This window comes from Crocodylus siamensis, chromosome 3 (assembly GCF_052110815.1).
Source record: "Crocodylus siamensis isolate JL-2025a chromosome 3, ASM5211081v1, whole genome shotgun sequence".
Lineage (NCBI taxonomy): Eukaryota > Metazoa > Chordata > Crocodylia > Crocodylidae > Crocodylus > Crocodylus siamensis.
This window is the reverse complement of record NC_143397.1, coordinates 90128347-90145066: the sequence shown is the minus strand read 5'-3', so window position 1 is coordinate 90145066 and position 16720 is coordinate 90128347. Positions and strand designations below refer to the sequence as shown.

Below are 16720 nucleotides of genomic sequence, written 5' to 3'. Positions count from 1 at the left end.
TGAGATCTCAGGAACTCAAATCAGAGCCATGTTTCCAGCCAACACAATACCCAGGAAATTAATGCTGCCACAGTTCACCATCCCCTTTTCCCACCACTGGATTTATCAACATCACTGCCATAGGCAACAAAAATTGGCAGAAGGCACATGGCATTAACCGCTTGACTGCTGGCAGAGAATGTAGCATGTCAATTGATTTGAGTTTAATGACCCTGCTTTAGATCTATTTTCTTTAGCAGGCATTTAGTGACATTGCCAAATACTACATGGTTATAAATTTATAAAAAGTGTCTTTGGATAGTACAAGGAACATCCATTTTCTCAAGCCTACCAACATCCTTGAAAGAATTTTGTTTTTGGAATAAATACAGCATTTCTTTATATTTTCAGAAGTGCAAGAGTGATATTGTAGCCATGATGGTGCAGAAATTATGCAAGAGGCAAGAATTTCTTAGGATATCTTTTATTGGACCAACTACGCATGCAAAACAGGGGCAACGCGGGTGCACACAAAGCTTATCTAACTTTATCCCAACTACATCATTGGTCCAATAAAAAGGTATCATGCCTCTTTAGTATTCTTCCTGACAGTATAAAGTTACAAGTTTTGTCTACAGAAATTCAGGGCACTTGATGTGGAAACGTTTGTTCAACTACATCCATATCAGCATGAACTTTTTCTACAGTGATGTTCAGATAAATTCCAAAGGTTCATATTTTACATCAGGTCAAGCACTTGGAGCATTAGGAGTGAAGGCATCAAGTTTGCCTCCAGTTCGGTCAAGCTGCTGTTCTCACTTCCAATATTGGCTGGTTGATCAGCCTGAACCCAGTTTCCAGGTTCCCCAGTTATCCCATGTGATGATAAACAAGCTGACTCAGTATCTTGTTCTTGTTTTCCTGTTATAGCCTACTCTTACAAACATACGAAGTTTCAACCCACAAGCTTCAAGGCATTCTGTAAAGTTTAGTGGTAACCAGTATTTATCTTGATATGGTGAGAATGTAGTTTTTTGTTTTTGTTTTTTTTATTTGCCATGTTCTCTGTTTTATCTATAACATTATAAAAAGGGCAAAGTGCTACAGTGACTAGTTGCCAAGCCCAGGCAATCCCCTTAGGCACAACCACAAGTTATCTTTAGTTTTAATCACTTCACCTTTCATACACTGATCTTCATTAGCCTTTCAGTGGCCAATGAAGTATTCCTGTTCTCTCCCGCATGCACATCTCCTATCGTAAATAAATTAGTTTTAAACATCCCCCTTCTATTCCATTTTACTCCCCAAACTCAACTACTTGATCTAAGGAGACACTTGCAACTTTCCCCTAGGCGAATCAGGTACCTTACTGATTTACGAGTTATCACTCCTTATTCCGACAGCAGAAAACTAGTTTACACATTACACAGACAAGGTGGAAATATATCTTATTGGCTAAAAACTTGACACAGGTAGAAGCCTTATCAGGGAGAGTGTCTGGTTTCCTGTCCAATGAATAACAAAGAAGGCTGGGTATTTATTAGGCACAGCAGCTGAGCAGTAGCTAGAGCAGTAGTTGGAGAGGCTGGTTGAAGAGGTTGTATGGGAGCTGAGCAAAGGAAAATAGAAAGAAAAAAGCCAAACAGAGAAACTGCCACTGAAGAGGAAATAGAAGGGGGCCTTACTGATGTTAGTTACCCAAAATAAAGCCTTGCCAGAAGGAGTAAGACCAGAAAGAAAGGCACTACTGAGTTTCTCCAAAGCAGCGCTTCAGTTTAAGCATTTTTGTGTTAATAAAATGAACAAAAGGTCTATAACAAGTTGCAACAGGAGACACTACAACTGAGAAATCCAGACCTAGTCAGTGTAATGGCAGCCATTTTTGCCAGGAAGGCAAGTGACCATAAATAGGCTTTGTAGCAAAACTGCAACTCATTTGCTACTCCAACACTTTGCTTGCAAGGGAAAAGCAGCTTCTAATAAATTGTTACAGCCTTGTAATTGTAAACTCAGCTGCTGCTGCCAGTGCCAAACATCTTAATATGCAAGTCAATCCCTGATTTACACAATATTTAAAACTATTGCATTAAAGAGAGAGAGAGAGTTGAAGACGCTTGATTCACCGCATGGGGCGAAAGGAAAGGGAATAAGCCCAGCTTTAAAGCACAGTGCAACTCAATGCAAAGTAAATCCAATTAAAACCAGCTGGTTTGAGATTAAACACTCTATTTACTTCTGCACTATTTAAAATGACATCCAAGCCAAGTCTAAACATACTTTATCTTATGATGCAGCATGCAACAGCTTCAAGTTTCCTATTCTAAAATCAAGAAAGATTATCATCTGCTTCAACATTTTTTAAACCCTTTCACGCCTCACTACTGAACACCAAAACAAATGGTAAGGATCAAGAGCTTGCTAATGCTTTCAAGGAACTGAAAGCATCAGAATCCACCAGGTATATGGGAATGCTAGGCGAGAAACAGCACTGGGTAAAATGCAAAGCATACAAAGCAATAAGCAAGTCAATTTGAAAAACAGGAGACTAAATTAAGGACATCCCAGGGGAAATACAAACAGACAAGACTGTGAGCATGTATTCTGTAACAAACTTAACTTCAGAATCCTGTTTCAAATCACCAGGATAACCAACGCTGGGCAGCCATACACTGAACTGGCACCTTATGTTTGCCTTCCAGAAGCTTAGCTATGCTGTACAACTGCAACTGTTACTTGCTGGCTTACACTGAGTTTTTAGTGACATCTCCAAATTTGGGGAAGGCCTCAAACAAAAATCATCTGTACTTGACTTTGGAATCAAGTGTCATTATTACTCACCATTTCATTCCTGCTGTGAGACAGGACAGGAGTCACAGAGCTGCACACTGTACCGTGGATGACCTCCTATTCCTGTGCAGCAGCAGTAGAATTTTGGGGGTGGGAAAGAACATATTTCTACCTCCCAACAGATCAAGGAGCTTTGCTTTGCTCCCATAAGGCTGTCTCAAGAGCCCAGTGGAGCTCAGAGCCCACAGGATCATATTCTGAACATCTGCATGATATATAACAAGCAGAATTTTATTTTGGCAATGCACAGGCAGGATTCTGAAGAGAAACACTCCCCACCTCCTTAAAAGGCTCTTGCTTTTCTAAATGGAGAAAAAAAAGTCTCTTGTTTGCAGCTTTGTGATAGCTAGAAAGTTCTATACTCAAGTTCACCATAACAAAAAAGCTAAAAACTCATAGGAATGACAAATATAAAGGAGTAAGGTTTCTGAGTCTTCAGAGATGAAACTGCTGAAAACTCAGACCTTTATTGTCAAAGCTACTATTCAAAACACAGAAAGGCCAAAGTTAAACAATCTGCAACCCCCACCATTCACATGATTTCAAATGCTTTCAATCCACACAGTGATAAAGTCATATGTAACCCAGGTGGTACTCCAAGAGGTACCCCCTCCCCAGTTGAAGGGATCAAAGCAGGTGCACAAGCACTGTGGGAGGTGTAAGGACTCTCCTCCCACTACAGAGCAGAGCTAGAACACCAATGGGGACTTAACCATATACCTTTTAATGAGAGAACAGTACTGGGAACATAACCGTATAAACAAGGTGGGTATAGGGGACACTAGAATGCCCTGAGGGGGCAGGATTCAACAAAGGTTAGACGCTTACAATAAAAGGCATATTTATCTAGTTGACAGAAGACAGGGTTAACAAAATATAAAATACAGACAGCAGAACAAACAATACTGGTTGGTGAAATATAAAAAGGAATATAGGGCCTAGGTATCTGGAGGGGGAGAAACAGGGCAAACACAACAACCCCTTTCCACAGCAACAAGTTTCTCCCTGTTACTTCACTCACCTCAAGTCAACCCAGCTGGAGCTTCAACTTTTATCTCCCACACAGTAGGCAGAAACTCTACCACACAGCCACCAATGCTGGTACTATACCAAACTCTAGGGGTCTTGCCCTTCCAGGAGCCCCAGTCTCACATCAAGCTATCTGGCCTCTTATTGGAGGAGTTGGAAGCAGAGCTGGAAACCTCTCAGGTTGCTGGCTGGATCCTTGCTGGAGCTGGGGACCCTCTCCTGCTAGCCTCAGCCTCTTGTAGGGGATCCTGGAGCCCAGCCTCTCCTGCCCGCCACGCACCGCACTGTTGAGGGTCCAGCTGCTGCCTGAAGGTCCTACTCCTTCAGGTGCTTCTGGGGCAACTGATCCTGCCCTGCTGGCCCAGCTCTTTGAAGCTCCTTCTTTGTGGTTCCTCACTAGTCTCCTGAGTCAGCTGTGATGCCCTTTTATCCCCCTCCATGTGACCCAAGTAGGCAATCAGGGGACATGGAGGGTGAGTCTCTGGGGCCTGATTGGTGAGGAAAGGGAATCCCAAGTCCTCCAATCATCTTTTACCCTTTCAAAATCCCTGGGCTAAGCCACTGCCAGCTAGCCTGTCACGCATAAAATGGACATTAGTCCACTGTGGTAATGCACAGACTATCAGCCTGCTGAACCTGTACTGAATGGGGAAAGAGGATGCCCCATGTGTATACAGTTGCCATAGCACAAATCTAGACACACATACAGGTGGAACAGATCTTTTAACTGTAAGTCACCCTCTTCAGGGTTATACTCTTCTTGGTAATAGTATCATTCAGATTGCCCTGTGGTTCTGTAGTGGAGAATTGGTGGTGTTTCCCACAATTAACAAGCCTACATCTATCTATACATACAAAGCAAACTCTACCATCTGATGCAAATGAATGAATAGCTCTGGGGAAATGTTTTAATCTAATTTCCTTTCTCTATACCAACTATCAACTGAGTGGTGGAATTTTTACTTGGGCTTACATAGTCTTAGATGAACACCAGCAAAGTCATTACACATATAATATCAGAAAGAAAAGATTAAAACAGGAAAAGCAAAGACAGGTGCAGAATCAGACAAAAACAAGAGACTAAACATGAAAAGTCTAGTCCAAAACACAACAAGCAAAGCACAGACAGACAGTCACAGCTGCTATACAAATTCTATTAGTTTAAGAAATGAGATGTCAACTTACAACTTGAACGGCCAAGTTTGAATTAGTAGCTGCCTAACCTATATCTTAGAATACTTTTTGAGACATCTGAATTTTTTTCACATTTTAGTAGGCAAAGCAACAATTTTGTACAATAGAATAGACAAAATAGCTTAAATGATTTCCAACTCCTTTTCTTGCATCACCTGCTGCAGAAATACATCGTCGGTAGGTCAAATCCTGGCTGGGGTCACCAAGAAAGATTTGGTCCTCCCTGAATCACATCTGGACACTTCATGGAAAATGTGGACACCTACTCCATAAATGGAGATCAAAGAGAGTCCGTGGTGCAATTTTTCAGACAGAGCAACACATTGTGAACAATTGCCCAATTAGACCATTTAATGGCAATCTAAAATCAATCCATGAAGCTACCCCTGAACCAGACAAATGGATATCAAATTTAGATATTAATCTATGAATGTTGTATGAATACTGTCATGCTAAAAAGTCATATGAAAGAGAGAGAGAGAGATCAGCTCAGGCATAGTCATACAAGGCATAATACATTACACTCGTCACATCCACAAGCAAGACAGAAAGGAATCAGGAAATTATTTACAATAGCCTAATGTTTGTCATATTTGTCATAGACAGACAAGGAAGAGCACACACCAACTGCAGAAACTTCCTCAGCCTGACGAAGGGTTTTTAAAGCTGAAAGCTTGCTTAAAATTTTTTTCCAACTATTTAAGTTGGTTTAATAAAGTATATAAGATTCACCCAAAGAACCTTGTCTGCCTATGTCTTTAGACCAACATGGCTACAACCTACACCCCTCAAATTTGTCATGACACTGTCAAGATATTACCTGGATTTGATTTTTAAAGACACACAGGATTTTGTGATAACTCACTGAAACTGATTTTATTTTCCTAGCCAACACATTTTTTTCCAACATCACATGGTTCAAGCTACTTTGTTGCTTTAAGATTTCTCCAGAGTGTGCTGGGCAGCTGCCACCAGATTGTTCCTTAACCAAAAAAGTTTGTGGAACTTAGTAAAATAAGAGAGTTTTCTAAATAGTTCTGGCATATGGTTCATTCCATCTTTAATGGTTTATTTTATGACAATAACAGTTTATCATGTAAAGTCTATAATATACTTTCTGTCTTTTTATTGCATAAAGTACCTTAATGGTGTCCTGGGAAAGAAATAAAAAACACAAGCCAACATGCAGCTTCAGTGACTAGTCATCATCAGAATGTATAGGCATATAGTTGCATATAGTAGTATTTCACCTTTGTAAAAATTGTCATAATAGGTGAAAGAAAAGAAAGAAATCACTTATTCTAAGCCTCCCAGAAATTTCACTGAATGGAATTACAGGTCACAAGATCAAACAATCTGTTTGTTCACACGTTTGAACCTGATGGAAAAGATTTGAGAGTCAAGGAAAGGCAGCAATTTTGATGCACCTGTCTCCATCTAGTTATTTCAAGCACAGAGATCCACTTACGAAACAACAAATTAGCTTATCTTTTGGGTATGTGGCAGCAAAGAGAAAGAAAACTGCACTGAGAACTACTTTTAACAGACAACCATGTTGTCTCAGGACAAGTCTGGCCAACTTTGGCCAAGTCTATACTAGAATTCCAACATTTCACCTGGTAAGACAACAACACCAGAGATGTATTGAAGTGCCATACAGACACACAGCAAGACAACCCCAGCTCTGCTCTTGCTAGGGAAATGTTAACAACATGGCCCTGAAGCTTACAGCACAATTTAACCACTGGAAAGTACCTTGGTGGAAACAGTAGCCTAGATATACTGTTAGAAGCTACCACATCAAAGGATCCTGTGAACTACAGCAGGACCCAAGATGCTTGCAACAGCTTGATCCTGCAGCAGTGAGAATTGCTATTTCAAAGTCATGCTACAAGCTGACAGAAGTTAAAACTCCAATGCTGTTGGGAATTGAACCTTGAGGGGAATGTTCACCTTTGACAGTGGCAACAGGGATTAATGTTATAAACCAGAGACCAGCAACCTACACCCCACTGCCTGGGGACAGGACCTTGAGGGGAAAAGTCTACCTTTTGCAGTGGCAATAGAAGTTAGCATTGTAAGCCAAGCAACCTGTGGCCCACGGGCTAGACCTGGTCTACAGAAGCAGGGCTTTTGCAGCATCCATCGGTCAGAGGCTTCGGTGCTCTCCCTATGTCACTGCGGGGTAAGTAGTGACTGGCTCCCAGAGCCCACCAGGCTCTGACTTGGGCTAGGTGGGGATAAGTCACCCCCCCCCCCTTATAGCACATGCCAAGCACAGAGAATGGCAGGGTAAAGCCAGACCTGGGGCCACTGGGGAGCCAGCCTCAGGCTGCTTGGGGAAGGGGAGCTGCCCTGCCTGGCTGGGGCTGGTTCTGAGCGGGCGAGGGGCCGGGGCGGGGAGGCAGAAAAGGAACAAAAAAAGCAACCAAACAAAAAACCAATCCAAGGAGGAAGGGGCCTGGGGCTGCCCAGAGCTCTCCCCTCACCACTTGTACCCGCAGCACACGCAGGGGCAGGCGCTCAGCCCTACCAGGGAGGCCCGGGCCCCGGCCCCGGGTTGGGGCAGAAGGGATCCAAGCAAGCGTGGTCGGGGGTGCTTGCTCGCCCGGCCCGGCCCCGGCCCCAGCCCTCCGCTGCCGCTCACCTGCACTGCCTGCGCCGCAGCCGCCTTAGGAGTAGGGAGTCCCGCAGCTGCTGCGGCTCGGGGAGGAAGTGGACTCCATGTTCCTTCTTCCCCGCGAACGGCGGGAGGCGGGGCCGGGCCCGGCCCGGCCCGGCCCGGGGGCGGTGGCCGGGCGGGGCTTTCAGGGCCCGGCGCCACAGGAGCCAGGGCTGCTCCGCCGCAGGCAGGGCCGCGGTGCGCGACTCTCGTGGCCCCTAGGTTATCCTTCCCTGCCCCGTGCCGCAGGCCGCTACAGGTCTGGCTCCTCACACGCAGATGCTGCAGGCCTGTGTTGCTAGTGGTATACAAACAACCTGTCAGTGGTAGGCGTTAAGAGATTTATTATAATTACTTTACATGACTAAGATTTGCTGGTGGTACTTAAGGTTGTATCCTTTTAAATTAGTGGTGCACAAACTGTCAAGAGTTTGGGAACTGCTGCCTTAGACCAACATGTACCAACATTTTTCAGGTTTTTCGTTGGAGTCATTTTGCAGGCAAGGCTCTTTGGGTAGATGTGGTATCTTTTATTAGACCAGCTGAATAGTTGGAAAAAAGTTCTTGGCAAGCTTTCGGATGCCCGTCTTCAGGCATAGGGAGTCTGTGCTGCTCTGGAACTCCAAGGAACGAGAGAAGCTGGAAGTGTGACAGGATGTCAGTGAGAATGTAAATAGGTGGAAATTAGGAAACCAGAAGGTAAAGCAGGGAAGGGAAGGGGAGGAAAAGACCAATACAGCTATAACCAAAAACCCATAGTACAGCTGTTCCCAATCTGTGGTACAGGTGCCACCGGTGGCACATAGCCTGTCAGTGGTACGCATAAGCAGATTTATTATAATTACTTGATATGACAAAGTTTTGCTTGTGGTACTTCAGGGTGTATCATTTTAAATTAGTGGTGCACAACTTATCAGAGTTTGGGGAACACATTTTGGACACTTTTACTATTCTGGATTGACATTATTATGCTAACTCCATTGTCAATGCAGGCTCAGGCTTTTAGACTGTTTGGACTTTGCCCAAAGTTTAAAAGTGAGTGTTACAGGGGGAAGGCACTGAGCAGAGCACTCCAGCCAGTCCCCACCCACTCTTGAATGAGTCCAAGGAGCTCATGGTGTGAGATGGGGCTATTTGATATGCCAGGACATTATGGGCTTAGGGCCATCACAAAATACTATATAATACAATGCTAATATTAGAATACTAAAACTATACTTGTATATTATATGTGATATAATACTTATACTATACTATGCTATACTAATAGCATAGTACACAAAACACTAGACTACTAACGACATATCAGCTAATTACGGGGGACAGATAAAGAGAAAATGGAAAGGGTAGTGTAGTGAGGGCATAGGTTAATAAAAATGGATCTGGAGCACAACACTCTGGCCAGCACCCACCAGCCCTCAAATAAATCCAAGAGGCCCACTGTGTGTTGGGTTTGATGGGACCCATTGCCTGAGCCAGTAAATGGCAGTTCTTAGGTACATAAAAGAGACAGTGAGGCTGAAAGATGCTACATGCTTAAGTAGTTTATGCACTGAATGGCTACACAGATAATTATTGAGGTTTTGAATGTGAGCTATAGGCAAAACTTGAAGCATGGGTACTGTTATAAAGTTAAGTCACCACAGAATCATAGAAAATGAGGATTGGAATGACCTTAGATCACCTAGTCCAACCTCCTGCTCAAAGCAGAACCAGCCCCAATTATCTCACTCCAGCCAAGGCTATGTCTACGTAGGTCTTAAAAATCTCTAAGGATGTAGATTCCACAGCCTCCTTGGGTAACTTGTTCCAGTGCCTTATTACTCCTAGTAAGAAAGTTTTTCCTAATATCTAACCTAAACTTCCTTTGCTGTTAAATTATTCTAATAAACAATGTTGGGGGGGATTTGGTGATTGTTCTTACTTGACCAAACTTCCTTCTACTTTGTGCCTAAAAACTTGTCTAATACCTTCTGCACCTATACAATTGGTCAAGTAAAAGACATCACAAAAAAGCCCTTGCTTCTCATATACCTCTTCAACTAGCATGGATACAATAACACTCCATGCCATTACCTGATGCATAGGAGTGATGTTGACTACACAAATGCATTACATCCCCTACTCAAGTTGCGTAACCTATGTTAGGATAAGCACATTAATACTGGTGCAACTGCTCCCACGCTAGGGGCTAAGGTAAGTTCTGCCATGTTATCAGGACCTGTATACTTAGAATAGTGTGACTATTCTGTGCAGATAAGTGCTTAAGCTAATTTTTTTTTTCAAGCTTGGGCACTTAAGTAAAAGTGAGCTTGTTTTTAGAGGTGCTGAGTACCTGCAGTTCCCACTAGAGATGTTTTGATTTGGTAGGTTGATGTCAGCTTTGAAGGCATGTTGGTTGCAGAAGGCCAGGTGAGTTTTAGGAGTAGCCAGGTTCTGAGAGTTCTAGCAGGTCCTCTTGACTCCACACCTAACAGCAGCACAAACATTTACTACAGTCTGTAGGAAAAGCTCTACAAGCTCAGAATGTTTCCATGACTGAAAATATTTATAGAACAATCAGGCAGGTAAGCTGCATTCATCCATTAAAGGAGGCATTTTGTTTTTGCCTTGTCACACATGTTAATATTACCATCATATAACAGAGACATATTCGCCAAAAATCAAGCAACATACGCAGCATTTTCTGCTTGAAAGAAAGCACCATCAGCAAGAGCTATGCAGGTGCAATACAGCATGTGTATTTTTCCCTTCTGTATATATAACATGTCTTTGTACTAATTCTTCAGACATAGAAAGGGATGTTATTAGAATCCAAAAGCATTACTTTTATTTAAAGGCTCTCATTGTGCCCTGAGACTTAAGAGTTGCACTTTATTTTTGCTCCTATTACTTTGCCGTGCTATAGCGGTATAAGTTCATTTACAAATGGTTTTGAGCCAAATCCCTGGCAAACTTGTACTGATTCCAAGACTGATGCCTGACCCTGTAATCCTCTGTAACAGGCCTCAGTTTCCTCACAGCACTTTGTGCCCTCTAGCAACCTACTAAGACCTTTTAGCCCACTCTGGTTACTCCCGACAGTCACCTCCCTTGCTCTCACCTGCTACTCTTTGATGTTGTTACACATTTGGGAAGCTGCTCTCATACCGCCAGAGTGAACCTTTATATGCTTCATTCTGCCATGCTCATCACTGGGCTCTTCGGTCTGGCCTACTCTGTCCCTCTGGAGTCTTACTTAGTCCACCTCACACTCAGGATTAGTCCCCTAGGGCCTTACATACTGGATTGGGGCCCTCAGCACCATTCCCCCTATGCACAGGGCTAGAAGTCCTCAAGCCAGTAGTACAATCTACTCTTTCCGTCTGGACATCTTCAGTGGTCTTCCACCTTTCCTAAAGCCACCCCAGACCTCACAGCTAACACAAAAAAATATTGACAAAGTAACCAAACATCCTCTGATGGAACACTGAGTCCCTTCAGAGCTCCTTCTCTGAGCCTATCCTGAGCCTAGGAGTTGTTTAAATCCCCTGCCTGATTCCACCCCTTCCTGGCTCCCCCTCCCTGATGGGGCACAGGGGTTTCTCCTTACTAAGTAACAGGCTAACTGCTTTGCTTCTTGTGGTCTGTATCTGAAGCCTCCACCCTACTAGCAGCTTTACAACCCTGTAGTCCACCTCTTTGCAACTTGCGCCCTGTGCTCATTAATAGGGGTTAGGGGGCTCTGTTTGATCAGATGTAATTTTATTGCTACACCAATGCAAATTAAGTAATTTTACATCAATAGTGCTATACTAGTGCAGAAATGTTGAAAAAGGAGTCACTATTTAAAGGTACAGTTTTCACCCTTTGAGAAGACCCTTTTACTGTGGCCATTGTTCAGTCTTGGGAGTTTTAGCCATGAGGAAAGGTAGGTAAGTGGGACAACCTAGAAGGGATTTCCCTCCACATGTAGGTAACTTCTTTCCCCATGTTTATTAGGTTCTTGCAGCTGAAAGAATGGTTTTCTGGAAATATTATGAGGCAATGTCATGGAGTTCCCTGGCTTACTCTATCCTCATTCTTTAACAGTCTGTGTGGGAAAGGATGATCTAAATCAGCATCTTACACAAGAATCATCTATTCAGCGTCCTATAAAAGAACACAAAAATTCTGTTAAAGATGGGTTCTTCCAACTGTCAGGAACCCATGATATTAATTTGTTATCCCATAATGATGCTAAAACTGCAACTTCAAGAAGTATCTTGTCTGTACACCCACTGCAAGAAATGAGGTGGTCTCCTATTGAGTCCAATTCAGTCCATAGCTAGAGCATGAGGGGATTTACAGTGGCTGAGTTTTGCAATGACCATTGAGTTCCTTAGGGAATCAAGATCTCCCCTTTTACCATGGACCTAATAGGACATATCACAAATTCCAACCTTTCATGTGTAGCCTTTCTTCTACTAACCCTATAATTGTATCCAGGATCATGTTAGTTATTAAGAGAGTGTCAGGACCCCCTACTTCCCAAAATTGGCACATGGCATAGGAATTTGGGCAAAAAAAAAAAAAAAAAAAACCACGGGTGAGGAAGATAAGTGAAAAGAAGGATGCACACTGAATACTGATCCCAGACAGCCCTGCTGCATAGTTTTTACTGTGTTCCAAATTTGCTTGAAGCAGTCTGTCACCGTAGCATCTGGAAGATCCCACATGTTTACTTTCAAACAGCTGTATGAGCAGCAAAGAAGTAAGCCTGAGTGTTTCATCTTATTGTACAGCTGTTTATAATGTTGCAATAATAAACTTCAGATGTTGGGATAGAGGATGGAAATAGAAGATTCCTTGTAGTTCCAAAACTCTATCTATGATCCCACAGAGACTGGCTGTAAGTTAGTTAAGTGTCACGCTTACCTTAAGTTTAGAATACAGTTTCTAGGATTTATTGCGTTTGGCATGCAGAAAAAAACATTTTGTATGATATCTATTATAGCAGGGCACTGGGTAGTTTATCATAATATGGTGGGTGGAGGGAAAGTGGGGTGCAACCAGGGCAGCAATCCTGGGTACTGCCTTTGTGAGGGAGCACAAAAATATCCACTGCCACAGCTGGCATCTGGCCACACTGTCAGCAGCATGGCAACTAGCACTGCCCCATGCGGTGCTGGTGCCCAGGGCACAGAACTGCCCTGAGGATGCTGTAATCTTGGAAGGGAAAAAAAAAAATAATAATAATCACATTTGTGCTCAAAACGTTAAGAATGGCAAGCCAGGGACCTTTTTACACCTTTTCTTCTGTGTCATTGTTTGCAGGGTTAGACCCTTGGGTGCTCCTTCACTGGACAGAGCCTATAAATTTCAGCAAGAGATCAGAAAAATCTCTTCTTTAAAAACAAATTTATTAAAAAATTCTGGATACACTGAGTCAGACACTGGAATATGTTGGAATTAGTGACTCAAAGAATCAAATTAACACTTCAAAGATATTTAAGTGAAAGAAAACATGATGGGATCCCTTTTAAAAAATGTATTTACCCATGTAGACTTAAAATAGCTAATTTTAATTTTTAATTATCCCAACAGGCCTCATAAGCTCTGGCTATAAACTTTAAGATATTCTGTTCCTTTCCATAGATTTGCTCCCTTTCCCTTCAAACATCCCTTGTCATAGTCACTCTCTCCTCAGCTTACAAAGTTTGCTCATGGCTTCCAGAGCCCTACTTCTTAAGTGAACCACTGGTAGCTGAAAGAGAGGTGTGGTGTTACTTTCCTGAGTACACTGCTTTTGGAGCACTGACAGCCTATAGAAAACACCGCCACAAGACACATAAAACCTCCCGTGTTCCTCGTTTTTGCTGGGGCCTCCCTGCTCCTAACGTCGTTGTTAGCTTTTGTTTCATTTTCCCCACTTATATAATGAATCAACTATTATGTAGACGAACCAGTATCCTCTCTTGCACAGAATGGCAGACATAATGAAGCATTCTATAAACACTCTCTGGCTGAGATAGTGAAATTCACCCAGCCCTTTTGATAAATATAGATGGTGTTTTGGTAATTGAAGGTGAGCTTTGCTCCCTGTATCTACAAGTAGTTCTTTAAACAATTACTGACATATATTAGGACTGTTCTGGACTCTAAACTTCATACAGTTTGGATCAGTTTATCTGAGACTCAGAGCCAGCACTAAATGGCCTATGTAAACTGCCTTGTGGCCTTGAGATGCTGATGGAGGTCTCACTGGCTGTGTCTACAATGGACTTTTTTTTTTAAATCTCTCCTGTTGCTAGCACACTGACAATTCTTCCAGTAGTAGCAGCACTGCAAGCCATTGCATAGACTAGACATTGGCTATGTAATTTCCCCATTGCCTTACCCCTTGCTCAGAGCAATTTTGAACAACTTGGTGTTAAAACAGTAGTTCTGCTATTTTACTGGAGGCGAGGACAATAAGTACTGGCATAATAGGTAACGGGCATAATTTGCAGTGTAACATAGGACCCCTACGGGGCAGATTAGGGCAATTGGTCATAGGAGGGACAAAGCTGAGCTCTTCAATAAGTTTTTTGCTTCCATATCCCTGAACATGGATCGGGACAAGTCTCCCAAATGGATTATAGACTAGCATAGGAGGGAAACCAGCCCACCAACTGATAGCACCGACTTAGTGAAGGGACACTTGGAGGGGCTGAATGTGTTTATAGTCAGCAGGCCTGGATGATGTTCATCCAAGGGTGCTGAAGGAATTGGCCAGCGTCATAGCAGAACCACAGGCATGGTTGTTTGAGCACTCATGCTGCTCAGGTCAGGTCAGGTCCCAGAGGACTAAAAGAGGGCCAATGTAGTCCCTGTTTTGAAGAAGGGAGGAAGGAGAATCTGGGTAACTATAGGCCAGTTGGCCTCACCTGTATCCTTGGGAAAACTTTTGAAAAAAAAATTAAGGATCACATTTGTGGGAGTCCAGCATGAAAAATAATGCTGAAGGGCAACCAGCATGGGTTCATAGCAGGTAGATCCTGCCTGACTATCCTTGTTACTTTATGACTAGGTCACAAAATGCTTAGATGCAGAGCACAAGGTAGATGTCATCTACCTGGATTTTAAGAAGGCCTTTGATACGGTATCTCATCCTAGTCTCATAAATAAACTGAGCAGCTATGATATAGATGATTACATGGTCAGGTGGGTGGCAAATTGGCTAATGGGATGCACCCAGAGAGTGGTGGTGGATAGGTTGGCATTGACCTGGAAAGATGTGGGCAGTGGAGTTCCCCAAGGTTTGGTCCTTGGACCGGTGCTATTCAATGTCTTCATCAATGACTTGGATGAGGGTGTGGAGAACACTGTCCAAATTCACAAATGACACCAAAAGATGGGGTAAAGTAAACACACTAGTGGACAAGGAAATGAATCCAGGTAGATCTGGACAGGTTGGAGAAGTGGGCAGAACAGAATAGGGTACAGTTCAACAAGGACAAATGCAGAGTGCTGCACCTAGGGAGAAGGAATCACCAACACACTTACAGGCTGGGGGATGACCCTTTCAGCAGCACTGTAGCAGAAAGAGATCTCGGAGTCATAGTTCACTCCAAGATGAACATGTGTTCTCAATGTGATGAAGCGATTAGTAAAGCTAACCACACTTTATCTTGCATTAGCAGGTGCATCACAAACAGGTCCAGAGGTGATACTTCCCCTCTATGCAGCACTGGTGAGGCTGCAGCTGGAGTACTGCATCCAGTTTTGGGCACTGTACTTCAAGAGGGATGTGGATAACCTTGAGAGGGTCTAGAAAATGTAGATAACCCTGGAGTAACTAGAAATAATGGCCACAAACTGACAGAGAGCAGATTCAGGTAAGACATCAGGAAGAACTTCTTTATGGTAAGGGTTGCCAGAATCTGGAATGGGCTTCTAAGGGAGGTGGTGCTCTCCCCTACCTTGGGAGTCTTGAAGAGGAGACTGGACAAGCACCTGGCTCGGGGTCATCTGACACCAGTGCTCTTTCCTGCCTGGGGCAAGGCATCCAACTTGATGATCTGCTGAGGTCTGTTCTGACTGCAATATCTATGAATAGCTCTAACAGTGGTAATAGTTCTTTTGCTACCATTCCACAGTGTATTCCGCAGGTCATTACTTAGTTGACCTGTCTGGTCAGTCTTTTGCATTTATAGAATCATAGTAAATTCAGGTTGGAAGAGACCTCAGGAGGTCATCTAGTCAAAACCCCAGCTCAAAGCTCAACCATTCCCAACTAAAAATCACCACAGACAAAGCTTTGTCTAGCCAGGTCTTTTATTTCTTTTGGTCCAATCCTCCAATTTGTCTAGGTCTCCTTGAATCCTAACTCTATCCTCCATCTTATCTATTACTCTCCCCAGCTTGGTGTCAACTGCAAACTTGCTGAGGGTGCACTCTATCCCATCTTCCAGGTCACTGGTGGAGGTATCAAACAAAACCAGCCATAGGACTCACTTCTGGGGCACTCCACTTGATACTGGCTGCCAACTAGACATCAAGCCATTGATGATCCAACCAGTTTTCTATCCACTTTACAGTCCATTCATGCAGCCGGTACGTCTTTAGCTTGTCTGCGATAATGTTGTGGGAGACTGTATCAAAAGCCTTGTTAAATCAAAAAAAAAATTAAGGTACACCACATCCACTGGTCTCTTTGTAGCCACAGAGCCAGTCATCTCATCATAGAAGGCAATCAGGTTGGTCAGGTATGACTTACCCTTGGTGTATCCATGCTGACTGTTTGTAATCACCTTTTCCTCCAAGTGCATTCTTCAGGCAAAAGGAATATTTTCCAGAAGCCAGAGAAATTTAGTACAGAACTAGACAGTGTCATGGGATGGGGTCCCTAAGGATGGCCATGTTATCCCCAAGGACCCTTGACCATGCCAATTCAGCCAAATGGGCACCCTCTATTCTCACCTGCCATGTCTTGATTTAATTTTAAAAAATAGGGAGGCTGCCTTCAACTCCACTTGGACACAGACCTGATAGACCCTCAAGAACCCC

At 43.2% G+C, this 16720-nt stretch overlaps 1 protein-coding gene across 3 annotated transcripts in view; it reads right to left on the bottom strand.

Annotated features, from left to right (window-relative positions):
* The window catches only part of DENND4C (DENN domain containing 4C), a 170285-nt gene extending 162460 nt beyond the window's left edge, over window positions 1–7825 (bottom strand). For 2 of the 3 annotated variants that reach the window (XM_090038783.1, XM_090038785.1), the window contains exon 1: window positions 7697–7825. The gene's annotated coding sequence lies outside the window, so the exon portion shown is untranslated. The remainder of the gene's footprint in view (window positions 1–7696) is intronic. The other variant, XM_090038784.1, reaches the window with a different exon arrangement.
* Window positions 7826–16720: the final 8895 nt, after the last annotated feature.